The following is an 18113-nucleotide window of genomic DNA, read 5'->3' as shown; positions in this document are numbered from 1 at the left end:
ATCAAAAAGTCTACAAATAATAAATGCTGAAGGGGGTGTGGAGAAAAAGGAATCCTCCTACACTGTTGGTGGGAATGTAAATTGGTACAGCCATTATGGAGAACAGTATGGAGTTTCCTTAAAAAACTAAAAACAGAGTTACCATATGATCCTACAATCCCACTCCTGGGCATATATCCAAAGAAAACCAAAATTCAAAGAGATACATGCACCCCATGTGCATTGCAACACTATTTACAATAGCCAAGACATGGAAGCAGCCTAAATGTCCATTGACAGATCAATTAATAAAGAAGATGTGGTAGATATATATACACACATATATAAACACACACATATATATATAATGGAATATTACTCAGCCATAAGAAAGAATGAAATAATACCATTTGCAGCAACATGGATGGACCTAGAGATTATCATACTAAGTGAAGTAAGTCAGACAGAGAAAGATGAATATCATATGATATAATTTATATATGGAATCTAAAAAAAAGATATAAAAGAACTTATATACAAAACACAAATAGACCCACAGATACAGAAAGCCAACTTATGTTTACCAAAGGACAAAGGGGAGGAGGGACAAATTAGGAGTTTGGGATTAACATATACATACCACTATATATAAAATAGACAGCCAACAAATACCTACTATATAGCACAGGGAACTATATTCACTATTGTTTAATAACCTATAAGGGAAAAGAATCTGAAAAAGAATATCGATAGATAGATGATAGATAGATAGATAGATAGATAGATAGATAGATAACTGAATCACTGTGCTGTACACCTGAAACTAACACAATATTATAAATCGCCTATACTTCAATAAAAAAACTTACCATCTTAAAAAAAGAAAAAAGAAAATAATAAAATCGTTACAAACTTGAAAGATGCAAGGGTGGTGATTCTTAACATATTGTCTTTCAATATGCCTGCCTGACCTGTGCAGAAGATGATTGGACCTTGGAAAATAAATTTGAGTTATAAGTTGAATCAGACAAAGACTCCAATTTCATAGAGGCAGAAACTAAGGCTCAAAATGGCTGGGTCTCATTGTTAGTGAATAAGGTAGTGAAGATTGAAATCCACAACTATTTAATGAAAGACTATTTATACAGTCAGTATAATATGTCTGAATATCACTTATGGGTTCCAGGGAATAGACAAAATAGATAAACTTTAATCTGTTAAACCTCTTATTAAGACCTGGTAAAAGCAGAATTATAGAATGATCTCTCTTCTCTCTCTCTCTTTTTCTCACTCAAACCACTCTTCTGTGATACAGTTAAAATCTATCCTTTCTTATCCTTTCCTACCAAGACAGCCACTGATATCTTACCCTCCTTTTTTGTTTAATGTCTATTTCCTACTTAAATGTACATCTTTGTAGCATCTTTTAAATATGTACGTCTTTGTAGCATCTTTTACATTGTTATTAGCATTGTTATTTAACTCCTCTTATTATTTTGTTTTCATGTACTTATAAATATTTGGACACCGAACACAGTATATGTCTTTGGATGTTATGAACCTGAGGGAGACAACAGACACATGGAAAGAAGGCAGGGATCTAAAATACCACAGACCTAAATTTGAATCTTGGCTTGCAGATACTGGCTAAGTTGTTTAACCTCTGAGACTTAGCTTTGTCGGGTGGGAGAAATTTCCCCCTCTACCTCTCTTGAGTTTTTGTGGCTGAATTAATAATAAAATAGACACGTCAGATTAATAGGAGAAAAAGAAACAAATTTTAACTCATGCCCTTGGAGTTTCCATAAAAATGGGACCTAAGAAGTGGCCAAAGCAGTAACTCTTACACTTTTTGGACAAAGAAACAATAAATTTGTGAGGAATTGACAGGACAAAGCACCTTAAGTTTTGTGTGCTTAATTAGGGAAGAATCTAAACAGAGTTTGGGCCTGAGGTAGTAAATTAAAGAAGTAATAGGGTTTGTTTATATAGGATTCTTGGCCTAAATTCCCAGTCTTTGGTGATAAGGGTGTCCTTCTACCTCCAAATGTAGGGAGGGTATCTTTCACATAGGAGATTTATTTCCTGACTTCTGGGAGACAGAAAGGAGGTTCAGAGTGTCTCTCTTGCGTTGGCCATTTCTTAAGTAACTTTAATTCAAACTAATCAATACGCCATTGATGTACATTATGGGGCAGCCTACTCTGGGCCCCAAAAGCTTCATCTATTGTATAAAATGGAGCTACTAATAACTCTTGGGGTTGTGGTGCAGATTGTACATGACATTGTAAGTGAAAGTGCCTCATGAGTAAAATATGTTTCATAAATTCTCTTCCTGACTCATTCTCCTAATCTGTGAATCCCCTCTTTGTGTGCCCCTTTAGCGCTCAAAAGTAGTCATTGTAAAGTGTGGAATAACCCAGCTTAAAGAGCTTTTGCTAGAAGTCTGCAGTCACTATTAAATCCCCTAAAAAAACCTCTCTCACTAGCACATTATAATTTCATTTTCTGTTCACCTGCCTGTCATCACATGACTAGAAGTTTCTTGAGAACCAGCAGTGAATCTTTAATCTTCATTTGCCAGCACTTAGAAGAGTGTTTGGCATAAATGCAGCTTTCAATACGTAATTGCTAAATGAATTAATGTTGCGAAGTTTAGAACTCACAGAATACCCTGTTTTCCTATCATGGGTTACCTCATATTTGTAAAGGGACATCAGAAGGGGGAAAACTCCCAAATTAAACAAATAAAATCACTAATGTGAAATGTTAAATGTCAGGAGAGTTTGTGGGAGAAAGAGGGAACAGGAGTTGGCAAACTATATCATGTAAGGCAAATCTGGCCTGCTCACTGTTTTATAAATAAAGTTTCATTGGAACATAGTTGTGCTTATTTGTTTATGTATTGTCTATGGCTGCTTTTACACCACAACAGCAGGGTTGAATAGTGACAGAGTTCATATGGCCAACAAAGCTGAAAATATTTACTACCTGGCCGTTACAGAAAAAGTTTGCCAATTCCCACTTTAAATCATGTAAACTGCGTTCACATATTTTTGCCTCATATGAGGTATTAAAATCCTTATATTGCCCTTTGAGGTAATTATAGAATATAATTGTTTGCAGAAGCTGATTCTGAAAATTATTGCTGGAACACGTGAGATTCTAAATAAATATTTCAGGAAGAACAAAATTTCTAGGTACTGCTAATAAATTGAGAGAAAATGTATTCTGGTCTGATATGAATAATGGATTCAGGCTAAAAAGATAATAACATTCTGTTAAATCTTATTTTCATGTCTTGAGAATCAATGTTAATATGGTGATAGATAATCTTTCCCACCCACTCTTATGTACCTTCATGTCGGGGTATTTGCCTGTTTTTCCCACATACACGTAATTCCTTCTTGGCCTCACACAACATGGCAAGTACCAGCCCAGTCACCTTCTCTCCCTCCACTCAACACAAAAACATGGAGGCACAACTAGATTCAGATGCATTTTATTTTCAGTAGCTCTTTTCCTCCTTTTTGTTCATTTGTGGGATTAAGCTGACCCTCCTTTGCATCTTCTCAATACATCATCAATATTGAATTGATTTATGACCCTAGGTGTTCTCAAATATTTTTAAACATCTTTATTAAGGTAAAATTGACATATAAAATGCTGTACATATTTAATGTATAAAACTTGAGTTTAGGTCATAAGTATATACCTGTGAAACCATTACTACATTCAAGGCCATAAACATATCTATCATCTTTCAAAGTTTCCTCTCATCCCCTTTATTATAATTATTGTGTGTGGTAGGGACACAACATAAGCACTATCCTCTTAGCAAATTTTATGTATATAATGCAATATTGATAGCTATAGTCACTATGCTGTATACTAGGTCTTCAGAACTTACTGATCTTACTTAACTGAAACTTTTATCATTTGACCATATCCTTCCCATTTCCACCTTCCCCTAGCCTCTGGCAATCACCATTCTACTCTCTGCTTCTATGAGGTTGACTATTTTAGATTCTACATATAAGCAAGATCATACAGTATTTGGCTTTCTGTGTCTGGTTTATTTCACTTAGCCTCATGTTTTCCAGGTCCACACATTTCCCCAAAATCTATTACATAAACATACATTTTAGTGTTCCTTTTCACAAGTACTCCAGATAATTAGTTTTTCAGGATTCTTGTCTTTTCCAATGCAATCCCATCTCCTGGCATTCCCAGGATGATTGCTACTCAAAAGAGGAGGCATCCCAATCCAAAAATGGGCAGAAGACCTAAATAGACATTTATCCATAGAAGATATACAGATGGCCAACAAACACATGAAAAGATGCTCAACATCACTAATTATTAGAGAAATGAAAATTTAAACTACAATGAGGTATCACCTCACACTGGTCAGAATGGCCATCATCAAAAACTCTACAAACAATAAATGCTGGAGAGGGTGTGGAGAAAAGGGAACCCTCCTGTACTGTTGGTGGGAATGTAAATTGATACAGCCACTATGGAAAACAGTATGGAGGTTCCTTAAAAAACTAAAAATAAAACTACCATATGATCCAACAATCCCACTACTGGGCATATACCCAGAGAAACCATAATTCAAAAAAACCACATGCACCCCAATGTTCATAGCAACATTATTTACAATAGCCAGGACATGGAAGCAACCTAAATGTCCATCAACAGAGGAATGGATAAAGAAGATGTGGTACATATGTGCAATGGAATATTAGCCATAAAAAGGAATGATATTGGGTCATTTGTAGAGACATGGATGGACCTAGAGAGTGTCATACAGAGTGAAGTAAGTCAGAAAGAGAAAAGCAAATATCGTATAATAACACATATATATGGAATCTAGAAAAATGGTATAGATGATCTTATTTGCAAAACAGAGATAGAGACACAAAAGCAGAGAACAAATGTATGGATATCAAGGGGGAAAGGGGTGGGGTGGGAGGAATTGGGAGACTGGGATTGACACGTATACATTATTGATACTTTGTATAAAATAGACAACTGATGGGAACATACTGTACAGCACAGGGAACTCTACCTAATGCACTGTGGCAACCTAAATGGGAAGGAAGTCCAAAAGTGAGGGGATATCTGTACATGTATGGCTGATTCATTTTGTTGTGCAATGGAGGCTAACACAACATTGTAAAGCAATGATACTCCAATAAAAATTAATAAAAAAAAAAAGAAGAGGCATGGTCTGCTGCACATTTTTGATAAGACTCTTGCTTAGGCACTTGGAAAACAAGCTTATTAAAATGTAAACAATATCATATATTTCCTATGCGCTCATTAATGTGCATAAATGTAAAGAAAAATGCATTACTCATTATTACCTCACACTAGCAGGTACCTCTGTGGAGGAAAGGCACAGACATGGACCGGGTCAGAAATAAAAGGGATGACAGCTTGAACTTTATCTGTAATGATCTGAATATGTTTTTTAAAGGAAGAATTTATATATGACTTGTGTAATTGACAGTTATTTAACCTCCTCCTTCAAATAATTCTAATTAACACTAAGCAACATGTGATAAAATTTTAATCAGGTACATAGGAAGTTAGACAAAGTTATCTTTCCTGTACCACCAAATCTCAAACTTTGGATTACCCTTTACCCCACTCTCTATGGCAGACAAAGGTGTGAATGTGGGCAGAAAGGGCCTCCGTCTCTGAACTCTATCACGTGATCCTGAGCTACTTATTCTTTCTTACGCTTGAAGTCTCAAATTAGGTCATTAAACAAGATCCACAGTTGATTCTGCCACTTCATCCATGTTCTTGGCCAGATGTTCAGTTTCCAGGATTTCATCCATTCATGGACTCATAAATTTTAGTTATTTGGAAAAAAAAAAAACGAGGATAAATCAAACATATTTCTCTCTCTGACTACATTTCTCTGATGACAAGCTTTTACCTATCTGTGATTCTGTGTCCTTGCAGGTTTTTTCTTTCCTCATGAGAATTCAGATCCCTGTGTATGACATTCCCTCTGAAATACCATCACGCCCACTTCTATGACAGAGCCTCCAGAGCAGACATCTTTGGACCCCAAGCATATGCCTTCAGCCTTTTTGCCTGATTTAATCCACAGCTGTTCAGACTAACTTACTGCTGACAAATCCCATCTTGAGTGTGTGCCACGCACCTATCTTCTTTCTCTCTAAGATCTTCCCCAATTCTTCTGAAACCCTTCTAGCTTAACATAAAAGCTCAGCCCAGGAGTGTGGGACAGTTATTGTACCTGGATATTGTTCCAGTCTGCTGTCCTTCTGGTGCACAATTCTAAGAAGGATACTGAGGGTTTTTTTCTGGTATAATGAAGTTGAACACTGTCGACATTATATTACCTAAAGAAATAAAAGGAGGTGATGGAGTGGGGAATACCAACATCTTTGATTATCTCAGTGATAACTATACTCTGTAGGCCAGCTTTGATAGTAGGAAATGCTTCTATGTATCAGTGGGGATGATAGCTTTCCAGAATGGCACAAGCCAGGTGGGAGCACATAACCACCAGAGATAAGATGAATACAATTACGGTAATGAGCAACCAGGATGGTAAATAGGGAGCCCCAACTACAGGGATCTGAGGCAATGTCTAACAAATAATGTGTTACTAGAGACAAGATAGATGAGTAGGAAACAAAGATATTTTTTGACTTACATACTCAACAATATTAAGAATAGGTGAACCGGAGATTAATGGAAAAACATAAGCCTTCATACATTTTATAAATGGAGTCAGTTTTTAGTCCCAGGAGCAGGATCCACTTGAGGAGAAACCCTAATGGAGGTATACACTAGCAAGCAGAAATATATGAGCTATTGAACTGAAACTGATACCCAGGGACTCATATCCCATCATGCTCCCATCCCCATTCCCATCCTGGCTATGGTGGAGACTTATGAAGGCAGGAGAAGACAAGGAGTTCTAGCTCAAGTTTTACAGTATATCCAGTGGGCATATAGAACACCATAGTTGTTTCCCTGGTCCTTTAGTGCACAATCGGGATCCATATTTTTAGTAGCTGGTAGAAGCCATGATCACATTGGTTCTCTAACCTGTGGGGTAGAGGTCATTAAGGTAGAAATGACCAAGTGAAATCCCTGAAACTGCTCCTCAATCAATGATAGTAAGTCAGAAGCAATATCACAACCCAAGTGGAAATATTAAATTTAGATTAACCCTCCAAGACTTAAAAGATATAGAGGAAGTCATTGAATGGAGATATCCTATCTCTACTCTGTTAATTATTATGTCCCCTGAAAAAGCCCAAGTTGGATGTTCCAGCTTTATTGACTAAGATTACCAGAATCTCTGACGCATGATCTGAGGCTATTGATCTGAACATAAAATTATTTTCAATCTCAATTAATAAAGAGAATAAAGGGCAACTTGCATTTATGTTTGGATAATGGCAGTATATATTTACTCATATTAGGATTATAATCAATGTCTTAATCTCTGAGAAAATATAACCTAGAGTGACATTAATTGTTTGACATCTACAGAACATAACCCTTAATCATACCATGACCTGGTAAATACAAAATGACAGCTACTTATGATGCCCTAATAAAACTTGAGTGTCAGAAATTGTGAGATTAAATCCTACAAATATTCATAAGAGAGCCTTATTGGTGAAGGGTTTAGAAGATCAGTGGTCTGAGCATGCCAGAACATCCCCTCTTAGGGTATCCCTTGACACTAAGAAAGATGCAGTGTTCAGTAGGCATCTTGAAATTTCGAAGGCAGCATGTACTCCATTTAGGAATAATGTGCAGACCTATTTGACTGGTGACTCAGGAGACTCCCAATTTCAAGCAGGATCCAAGAGAAGGCTCCACAACCGGTCAAGGCTGTGACAAAAATTTCTCTGCCGTTATCAAATGTCATAGTAATAAAGAATCTATAGCAGATATGGATGATTGGTGGAGTCATTGGCAAGTCCAAACTGGAGAGTTTCAGTAGAGACTCCTAATGTTCTAGAGCAACATCATGCCTTCTGTATCAAAAACCAAGTTCCCATTCCAAAAGTTGTTCCTGCTAAGTTACTGGGCACCAGTAGGAACCGAAGAATTTACCAGAACTGCTAATCACAAAATGAGTATGTCTTGTGCACTAAATCTTAGCATCAGCAGGATGCAGCAGCAATCCAGTGTACAATGAAAATGATTCAAGTGGGCTTAGGAATGGTAGAACTAGAGAATACAAGCAAGGCACCATGCCCACAGCACCTACCTCTGCTTACCTCACCTCTTCCTCAACTCATACCATTGGCCTCATGGAGAAATTCACCATGGAGGAGGAAATACATTTGTACCTGGTTTACAAATTGATCTGTTTGATACATTGGTGTGAGCAAAAAATTACTGAGGCCATACTACAGCCCAATTCTGAATTTGTATTTCTCATCCCCCTGATCTTAGGCTCTGCTGGATTCAAAGTTCTAATTCCCATGAGAGCAAGTTTTTACCAGTGGCACAGGAATGTTTCCACTGAGCCAGTAGCTACAACTAACTCCCACGTAATCACTTTGGGATCTTTATGCTGGTTGAACAGAAGGCAAAGAAAGAGGTTTTCAACTAACCTGATTATCATTAGGAGCTAGGATTCCTGCTACATACTGGGAATATGGAGGCATATGCATAAACTCAAGAAATTTCTTTTGGTATCTGTTGGTTCATCCATGCCTGGAGATGACATGAATGGGCAATTGAAGCAACCATGACTTATAAAGGCTGTCAGGGCCGAGCCCCTTCAGGCTTGAAGATCTGTGCCATACACTGGAAGTGGAACAGATGGTGAAAGTCAATTATAAACTTGAAAACAGTTGTAGGGGCTGAGATTGTAGCTACTGGTTATGTTAAATCTTTCATAGATATTTTGTCTAACTATCGTCTCAAAGAGTTGGTGATGGGAGCTACTTAAGAATCATAACTTTATCTAAGCAGTGCAAGGTTTGGACTGTGGTAAAATCTCTAGTGCTCATATTCACATCTTCTTGGCAATTCTGGTTTATCCGCAACTCTGGAGCTCTTTTATGAGTTCATAGTCCTTTTATGCTGATAGAGTCCTGTATCAAGCACACACAGCTTTCCCTTGACTCATGGAAGATCAATAGGTTCAAGTAAGAATGCTGTGCAGGACGTATCAGCAGAACTGAGCCCCTCTACCCACGTGAGTGACAATGAGAAAGCACTTTATGTTGGATTTTTCTCCTTCCCTGATCCTATTATAGTATTCCTGCTTCCTCAATACTAATTCTTGGGATTAACACCCAAATAAATTATATGCATCCAATTCCTTGTCTTAAGGTTCTGTTTTCAGGGTACTCCAAACTAAGACAGTCTCTGATCCAGAACTTTCAGTCTGTTATTTCATGCTACAAATGCTCAGTGCAGTTACACTTCTCAATCTCATTCTGTTTAGAAGTCAGACCGTCTCCAGGTCTTCAAATAATTAACTGGATACCTTATTGAGAATTTTGATTTAAGCTTGATTTGGTAAAATATTTTGTGTGTGTGTTCTAGCTCCTGCCTGATCTTTACCCCTGGCTCTGAATGTAATTCAATTTAGACAATAAAGGCAATAAATTCAATTTAGATCTTCCATAATATTCTCATTCACCAGAAAAGAGCTATAGGTAATTACCCTGAAATGACCTTCACTTCCTAATCCTTCCCCAAATTTATGAGGTTTTGCTCAGGCCAGTATTTCTTTGACGTGCACCCTTCCATAAGTACCAGAATAAACAGTTTTGCTTTTTACCTCAGTGAAAAATTGTGAACAATTTTTAAAATACAGATTTAAACCTTCTAGTGTTCTGCATATTACTGACCTAATTTGATAGGCATGAATCCAAACCAGAGATCAGAAATGGCTCTTATGAGAGAGGGTATAAGACCTCAAATATTTGGCATTGCTAGGAGTATCAGAAGCCCTAGTACTATTTTTTTTTTATTTTAAATTGTGGTAAAATACAATATAGCATAAATTTTATTATCTTAATTTTTAAATATAAAATTCATGTAACAAGTACATTCACATTGTTGTGCAACCATCACCATCATCCTTCTCCAGAATTCTTTCCATGTTGTTAAACTGAAATTCTATATTCACTAAACAATAACTTCCCACTCCGCCACTCCTCAAACCCCTGGCAACCACCATTCTCCTCTCCATCTCTTTAAAGTTGACTACACTGTCCGTATACCTCATATCAGTGGAATTATATAGTACTTGTCTTGTGTAACTGGCTTATTTCGCTTAGCATAGATGTTCAAGGTTCATCCATCTTGTAACATGTGAAAGAATTTCATTTCTTTTTAAGGCAGAATAATATTCCATTGTACGGATATGCCACATTTTGTTTATTCATCTGTCAGTGGACACTTGGATTATTTCAAATTTTGGGCTATTGCGAATAATGCTGTGATGAACATGGGAGTACAGATATCTCTTTGAGACCTTGCCTTCAGTTATTTTGCGTGTATACCCAGAAGTGGAATTGCTGGATCATATGGTAATTTTGTGTTTCAGTTTTTGAGGAACCATCATACTGTTTTGCTTAGTAGCTGCAACATTTTACATTGCCACCGGCAAACATAAGGTTTCCAATTTTTCCACATCCTTACCAACACTTGTTTTTCTTTTTTGATAGTAGCCATCTTAAAAAATGTGAGATGATATCTCACTGTGGTTTTGATTTGCATTTCCCCATTTGAACATCTTTTCATGTGCTTATTGGCCATTGTATATCTTCTTTGGAGAAATGTCTAAGTATTTTGCCCATTTTAAAAATCAGATTGATTGATTTTTAGTGTTGAGTTGTAGGACTTTTTATATATCATGGATATAGACCATTTATCATATATAAAATTTGCAAATATTTGCTCCCATTCTGTGGGTTGCCTTTTTATCACTCTTTTGATTGTATCCTTTGATGCACAAAGATAAATTTTTTCTGAAGTTCAATTTATCTGCTTTTTTGTTGTTGCCTGTGCTCTTGGTGTCATATCCAAGAAGTCCTTGTAAAATCTGATATTCTGAAGATTTTCCCATATCTAGTAAGATGTTTACAGTTTAGCTTTTATGTTAAGGTCTTTGATCCATTTTCAGTTAATTTTTGTATATGGTGTAATATAAGAGTCCCAACTATTTATTTTGCATGTGGATATTCATTTTTCCCAGGATTGTTTGTTGAAAAAAATTGTTCTCTCCCATTTAATGGTTTCGGCACCCTGGTTGAAAATCATTTAACTTTATGTGTAAGGGTTTTTGTTTTAGTTTTTTTTTTTTTCTGAACTCTCTACTCTGTTCCACTGTCTATATGTCTGTCTTTATGGCAACACCACAATGTTTTGATTACTGTAGCTTTGTAATAAATTTTGAAATCAGGGATTATGATACTTCCAACTGTGTTTTTTTCAAGATTGTTTTGGCTACTCGAGGGTCCTTTTAGATTCTATGTGAATTTGAGGGTGGATTTTTCTATTCCTGCAAATAAGCTATTGAGATTTTGACAGGATTTGCTTTGAATCTGTAGATAGGTAATATCAACATCTGAACAATATTAATTCCTCTAATCTATGAACACTGGATGTATTTCCATTTATTTATGTCTTCAGTTTCTTTCAGTGTTTTGTAGTTTTCAGTGTACATGTGTTTTGTTTCCTTGGTTAAGCTTATTTCTTTTTTCTTTTTGCTGCTACTGTAAATGGGATTGTTTCTTAATTTTTTTTTGATTGTTCAATTCTAGCATGTAGAAAAGCAACAAACTTTTATATGTTGATTTTGTATCCAGCAAATTGGCTGAATTTATGCACTAGTTTTAAATCTTAAGGGGGAATCTTTAGGATTTTCTGCATATAAGAATCAACATTATGAAAATGACTATACTACGCAAAGCAATCTACAGATTCAATGCAATCCCTATCAAACTACCACTGGCATTTTTCACAGAACTAGTACAAAAAATTTCACAGTTTGTATGGAAACACAAAAGACCCCGAATAGCCAAAGCAAACTTGAGAAAGAAAAGCGGAGCTGGAGGAATCAGGCTCCCAGACTTCAGACTATACTACAAAGCTACAGTAATCAAGACAGTATGGTACTGGCACAAAAACAGAAATACAGATCAATGGAACAGGATAGAAAGCCCAGAGATAAACCCACGCACATATGGTCACCTTATCTTTGATAAAGGAGGCAAGAATACACAGTGGAGAAAAGACAGTCTCTTCAATAAGTGGTGCTGGGAAAACTGGACAGCTACATGTAAAAGAATGAAATTAGAACACTCCCTAACACCGTACGCAAAAATAAACTCCAAATGGATTAAAGACCTAAATGTAAGGCCAGACACTATCAAACTCTTAGAGGAAAACATAGGAAGAACACTCTATGACATAAATCACAGCAAGATCCTTTTTGACCCACCTCCTAGAGAAATGGAAAAAAAACAAAAATAAACAAATGGGACCTAATGAAACTTAAAAGCTTTTGCACAGCAAAGGAAACCATAAACAAGCCCAAAAGACAACCCTCAGAATGGGAGAAAATATTTGCAAATGAAGCAACTGACAAAGGATTAATCTCCAAAATTTGCAAGCAGCTCATGCAGCTCAGTATCAAAAAAACAAACAACCCAATCCAAAAATGGGCAGAAGACCTAAATAGACATTTCTCCAAAGAAGATATACAGATTGCCAACAAACACATGAAAGAATGCTCAACATCATTAATCATTAGAGAAATGCAAATCAAAACTACAAGGAGATGTCACCTCACACAGGTCAGAATGGCCATCCTCAAAAAAATCTACAAACAATAAATGCTGGAGAGGATGTGGAGAAAAGGGAATCCTCTTGCACTGTTGGTGGGAATGTAAATTGATACAGCCACTATGGAGAGCAGTATGGAGGTTACTTAAAAAACTAAAAATAGGACTACCAAATGACGCAGCAATCCCACTACTGGGCATATACCCTGAGAAAACCATAATTCAAAAAGAGTCATGTACCACAATGTTCATTGCAGCTCTATTTACAATAGCCAGGACATGGAAGCAAATTAAGTGTCCATCAACAGATGAATGGATAAAGAAGATGTGGCACATATATACAATGAAATATTACTCAGCCATAAAAAGAAACGAAATTGAGTAATTTTTAGAGAGGTGGATGGACCTAGAGTCTGCCATACAGAGTGAAGTAAGTCAGAAAGAGAAAAACAAATACCGTATGCTAACACATATATATGGAATCTAAAAAAAAAAAACAAAGAAAAAAAAAGGTCACAAAGAAACTAGGGGAAAGATAGGAATAAAGACACAGACCTAGTAGAGAATGGACTTAAGGATACGGGGAGGGAGAAGGTTAAGCTGGGACAAAGTGAGAGAGTGGCATGGACATTTATACACTACCAAACGTAAAATAGATAGCTAGTGTGAAGCAGCCACATAGCACAGGGAGATCAGCTCTGTGCTTTGTGACTGCCTGGAGGGGTGGGATAGGGAGAGTGGGAGGGAGGGAGATGCAAGAGGGAAGAGACATGGGGACATATGTGTATGTATAACTGATTCACTTTGTTATAAAGCAGAAACTAACACACCATTGTAAAGCAATTATACTCCAATAAATATGTTTTTTTATAAAAAAGAATATTTCAATTTCACTCAGAGAAAATATGTGACTTCTTCATTTCCAATTTGGATGCTTTTTATTTATTCTTCTTGCCTAATTGCTCTTGCTAAGACTTCAAATACTATGTTGTAGAAAAAAGGTAAAATCTGGCATCTTTGTCTTCTTCCTTACAGGAGAATTTTTCACTTTTTCACCGTTGATAAGATGTTAACTGTGGGCTTTTCACCTACGTTGTTTAATATTTTGAGGTAATTTCCTTCTATTCCTAGCTTGTTCAGTGTTTTTATCATGAGAATATTGAATTTTGTTAAATACTGTTTCTTAATCAATTTAGATAATCATGTGTTTTTTTAACTTCAGTCTGTTAATGTGGTGTATCACATTGATTGATTTTTGTATGTTGAAACATCCTTGCAGACCTGGAATAAATCCCCCTTGGTCATGGTATGTAATCCTTTTAATGTGCTGTTAAATTCTGTTTGCTAGAATTCTGTGGATGGTTTTTGCATCAATATTCATCAGTGATACTGGCCTGTAGATTTTTTCTTGTAGTACCTTTGTCTGGCTTTAGTATCAGTGTTATTCTGGCCCCATAGAATGAGTACAGAAGTGTTCCCATTTTTTCAATTTTTTTGGAAGAGTTTGAGGAGGATTGGTGTTAATTTTTCTTTAGATATTTGGTAGAATTCACCAGTGAAGCCATCTGCCCTTGGGCTTTTCTTTGTTGGAATGTTTTTGATTACTGATTCAATCTCCTTATTGCTTATGGGTCTGTTCAAATTTTCAATTTCTTCATGCTTCAGTATTCTTAGGTTGTGTGTTTTTAGGACCTTATCCATTTCATCTAGGTTATTCAATATATTGGGGTATAGTTGTTCTAGTACACCTTTTTATATTGAAGTATAGTTGATTAAGAATATTCTATTAGTTTCTGATGTACAACTTAGTGATCTAATATTTTTATAGGTTATATGCCATTTAAAGTTATTACAAAATAATGGTTATACTTCCCTGTGCTGTACAATATATCCTTGTTGCTTATTCATTGTGTACATAGTAGTTTGTGTCTCTTAATCCCATACCTGTATCTCATTTATCCCCCCTTTGCTCTCCCAATTTGTAACCATGAGTTTGTTCTCTATATCTGTTAGTCTATTTCTGTTTTAATATATTCATTCATTTTATTTTTTCAATTCCGCATATAAGTGTTAAAATAGAGTATGTGTCTTTCTCTGTCTTATTTCATGAAGCATAATACTCTTTAGGTCCACCCATGTTGTTGCAAATGGCAGGATTTCATACTTTTATGGTTGAGTAATATTCCATTGTGTGTGTGTGTGTGTGTATATATATATTTTTTTTCTTTATCCATTTATTTGTTGATGGAGACTTCACTTACTTCCATATCTTGGCTATTGTAAGTAATGCTGCTATGAACATTGGGGTAAGTGTATATTTTTGAATTACTGCATTCATTTTCTTTGGATATATACCCAGGAATGGAATTGTTGGATCATACAGTAGTTCTATTTTTAGGTTTTTGAGGAAGCTCCATACTGTTCTCCATAGTGGCTGCACCATTTTATAATCCTACCAACAGTATGCTAGGGTTCCCTTTTCTCCACATACTCACCAACACTTGCTATTTTTAGACATTTTGATGGTAGCCATTTTGACAGGTGTAAGGTGATATCTTATTGTAATTTGATTTACATTTCTCTGATGATTAGCAATGTTGAGCATTTTTTCATGTGCATGTTGGCCATCTGTGTATCTTCTTTTGAACAATGTCTATTCAGGTCTTCTGCACATTTTAATTGGGTTCTTTTTTTTTTGATATTGAGTTATATAAGCTATTTATAAGTTTTTATATTAATTCTTTATTGATCATATCATTTGCAAATATTTTCTCCCATTCAGCAGGTTGCCTTTTGTTTTGTCAATGATTTCTTTGCTGTGCAAAAGCTTTTAAGTTTAGGTCCCATTTGTTTATTTTTGCTTTTGTTTCTCTTGTCTTAGGAGACAGATCCAAAAAATATTGCTATTATTTATGTCAAAGAGTGTTCTGCCTATGTTCTCTTCTAGGATGTTTTTGGTTTTAGGTCTTACGTTTAGGTCTTTAATCCATTTTGAATTTATTTTTATATATGGGGTGGGACAAGTTATAATCTCATTCTTTTACATGTAGCTATCCAGTTTTCCCAGAACAATTTACTGAAGAGATTGTCTTTTCTCCATTGTATAATCTTGCCTCCTTTGTCACAGATTAATGACCCTAAGTGTGTGGGTTTATTTCTGGGTTTTCTATTCTGTTCCATCCATCTATGTGTCTGGTATTAGGATAGCCACTCTTGCCTTCCTTTGGTTATTATTTGCATGGACTATTTTTCCCATCCTTCCACTTTCAACTTATATGTTTCTTTAGATCTTATGCGAGTCACTTGTAGACAACATATAGTTGGGCATTTGAAAAAACAGCCACCTCTGCCAGTCTTTACAGACTGGCTCTGTGAAGGGAAAGGTCTTCACTAATCAACCTAGCATAAATGCTTATAGTCTTTTCAGGCCTTTCTAAGCATGCCTGTTCCCTGGGCATGTGTGCATGCTTTTCCCACCCAATATCCCCAGTTGTATGGTTTCCTTTAAATGTCTTATATTCCCTAACAGTCTCAGCTCTGCTTCTTCTCAGAGTCTTAAATGCTCTATTGTATTCCTCTGCCCATAATTTCTTGCCCCCAATAGCTCACAGGTTTGTAGCCCCCCCTACAGCTCTTAGATGCCATGGTGACTGCCACTGTTTTCAGTGGGCTCCAACCTGATATCCAAACTATGCTACCATTTCCACCATAGCTCCTTATTAGACAAAACAGAAACCAATCACTTAGGAAGCTGCAGACAAGCCAGAACAATGCAAACAAATTTGACTCTTTTTTTCCATTGCATGGGAGGAACCAGAAATTGGACAGCTTCTTCCTCATGCTTTGCCAGGGAAGAGGCAAGATATGGGTGAGCAAAGATACCCACAAATTTCCTTCCATAATAAGTGTGACTTTATCTTGGTTAAACATTTGTTTGGCTACTACAAATCTGTAACTGGTTTCTATAGTTCCTACAAAGCTACTTCAGTTGGTGTTTTGTTGTTTACTTTGTGTTTCCATGGATGAACAAGGGCCTGGAGCTTCCTAGTCCACCACTTGCCGCTGGCACTTCTTGGCACTAGCGTTAAAAAAAAAATCATTAGCGGCCTTCTGTAGTTAATTCACTTCCTTTCATTACCTTTAAAAATTCCACAATTTTCAAGTGAAGAGTAAGTACTGACCTCTTTGATTTGGTTAGTAGGCAATGACACAGCAACAGAGATCAAATGACTTATTATCTACTACCAGCAAATTTAGTGACTACAATTTATCAAATCACAATATTTTGAAGGCTTATTTTTCTCGATTCAGCTGTACACAATATTTTATAGATCTTTATACTTCTAGTGTCTGAAAGGTGCCCTACATGTAATTGATGCTCAAAAATGACGATGCCTTCATAATGACACATATATCCAGTTTATCCATGAGCTAAGCCATGATCCAACTGATTACAAAAGTTGACTTCTAAAATTAAAATTGGCTTCACATTCTTCAACACTTAGTGGAGGAAAAACTAGAGATCTTCTAAAGGTAACCTATGTTTCCCTGGATATTTTAGGTCCTTAGATAATATAAAGATTTTATCTTTTGAACCATCAATCCTAGCACAAAGGAAGTTGAGATTTATTTAGTTTCCACCCATCAGGAATATTCATCATCCATTATTCCAAGGTGCTACTTTTGTAGGAAATACCCCATGTAACTCCATTTGCTTGGGATTAATTACCTATTCCCTGTCTTCTCAAATATACCATATATTTGGTTTGTTCTAGCCCATGTTCACATACTATTTTGTAGATATTTCTCAGTTTTCTGACTCTTTAGTCTCCCTGAATGAATTATATAGTACTTTAATCATTCTTACTCCACATCTAGTTATTCAAGGAGTAACTGCATTTTTTTCTTACATTTCTATCACATATGTCCCTTTTAACTAATATTAGCTCCTTTCAGGTCTCACCTCCTCATAGATTATCAGTTTCATCTTATGTAGGAACTGCTTGCTTCTGTCACCATTCCACTTGAAAACTTCACATTTCCTATTGATAGTGGTCACACTCTTTCATGACCCACCTTAGTCTAGCCTCATACTACATTTCCTCATTTATTTTCCCCTAATCCACATTATGTTTCCTGTGACAGCACTTGTTTTCAGACCTTAAAGTATGCTGTTCTTTTTTCCTTGAATACTCACCCCAGTCATCCCCCTTACCAAATGTATTAATTTATACGTTTCATTCATGTAGAATATATTTAATTATTGTTTCCTCATTTCCAAATCCTATCTCTTCCATTAATCCTTCCCCA

Source organism: Eschrichtius robustus, chromosome 15, assembly GCF_028021215.1.
Source record: "Eschrichtius robustus isolate mEscRob2 chromosome 15, mEscRob2.pri, whole genome shotgun sequence".
NCBI lineage: Eukaryota > Metazoa > Chordata > Mammalia > Artiodactyla > Eschrichtiidae > Eschrichtius > Eschrichtius robustus.
The sequence above is the reverse complement of the archived record's forward strand: the minus strand, read 5'-3'. Positions refer to the sequence as shown.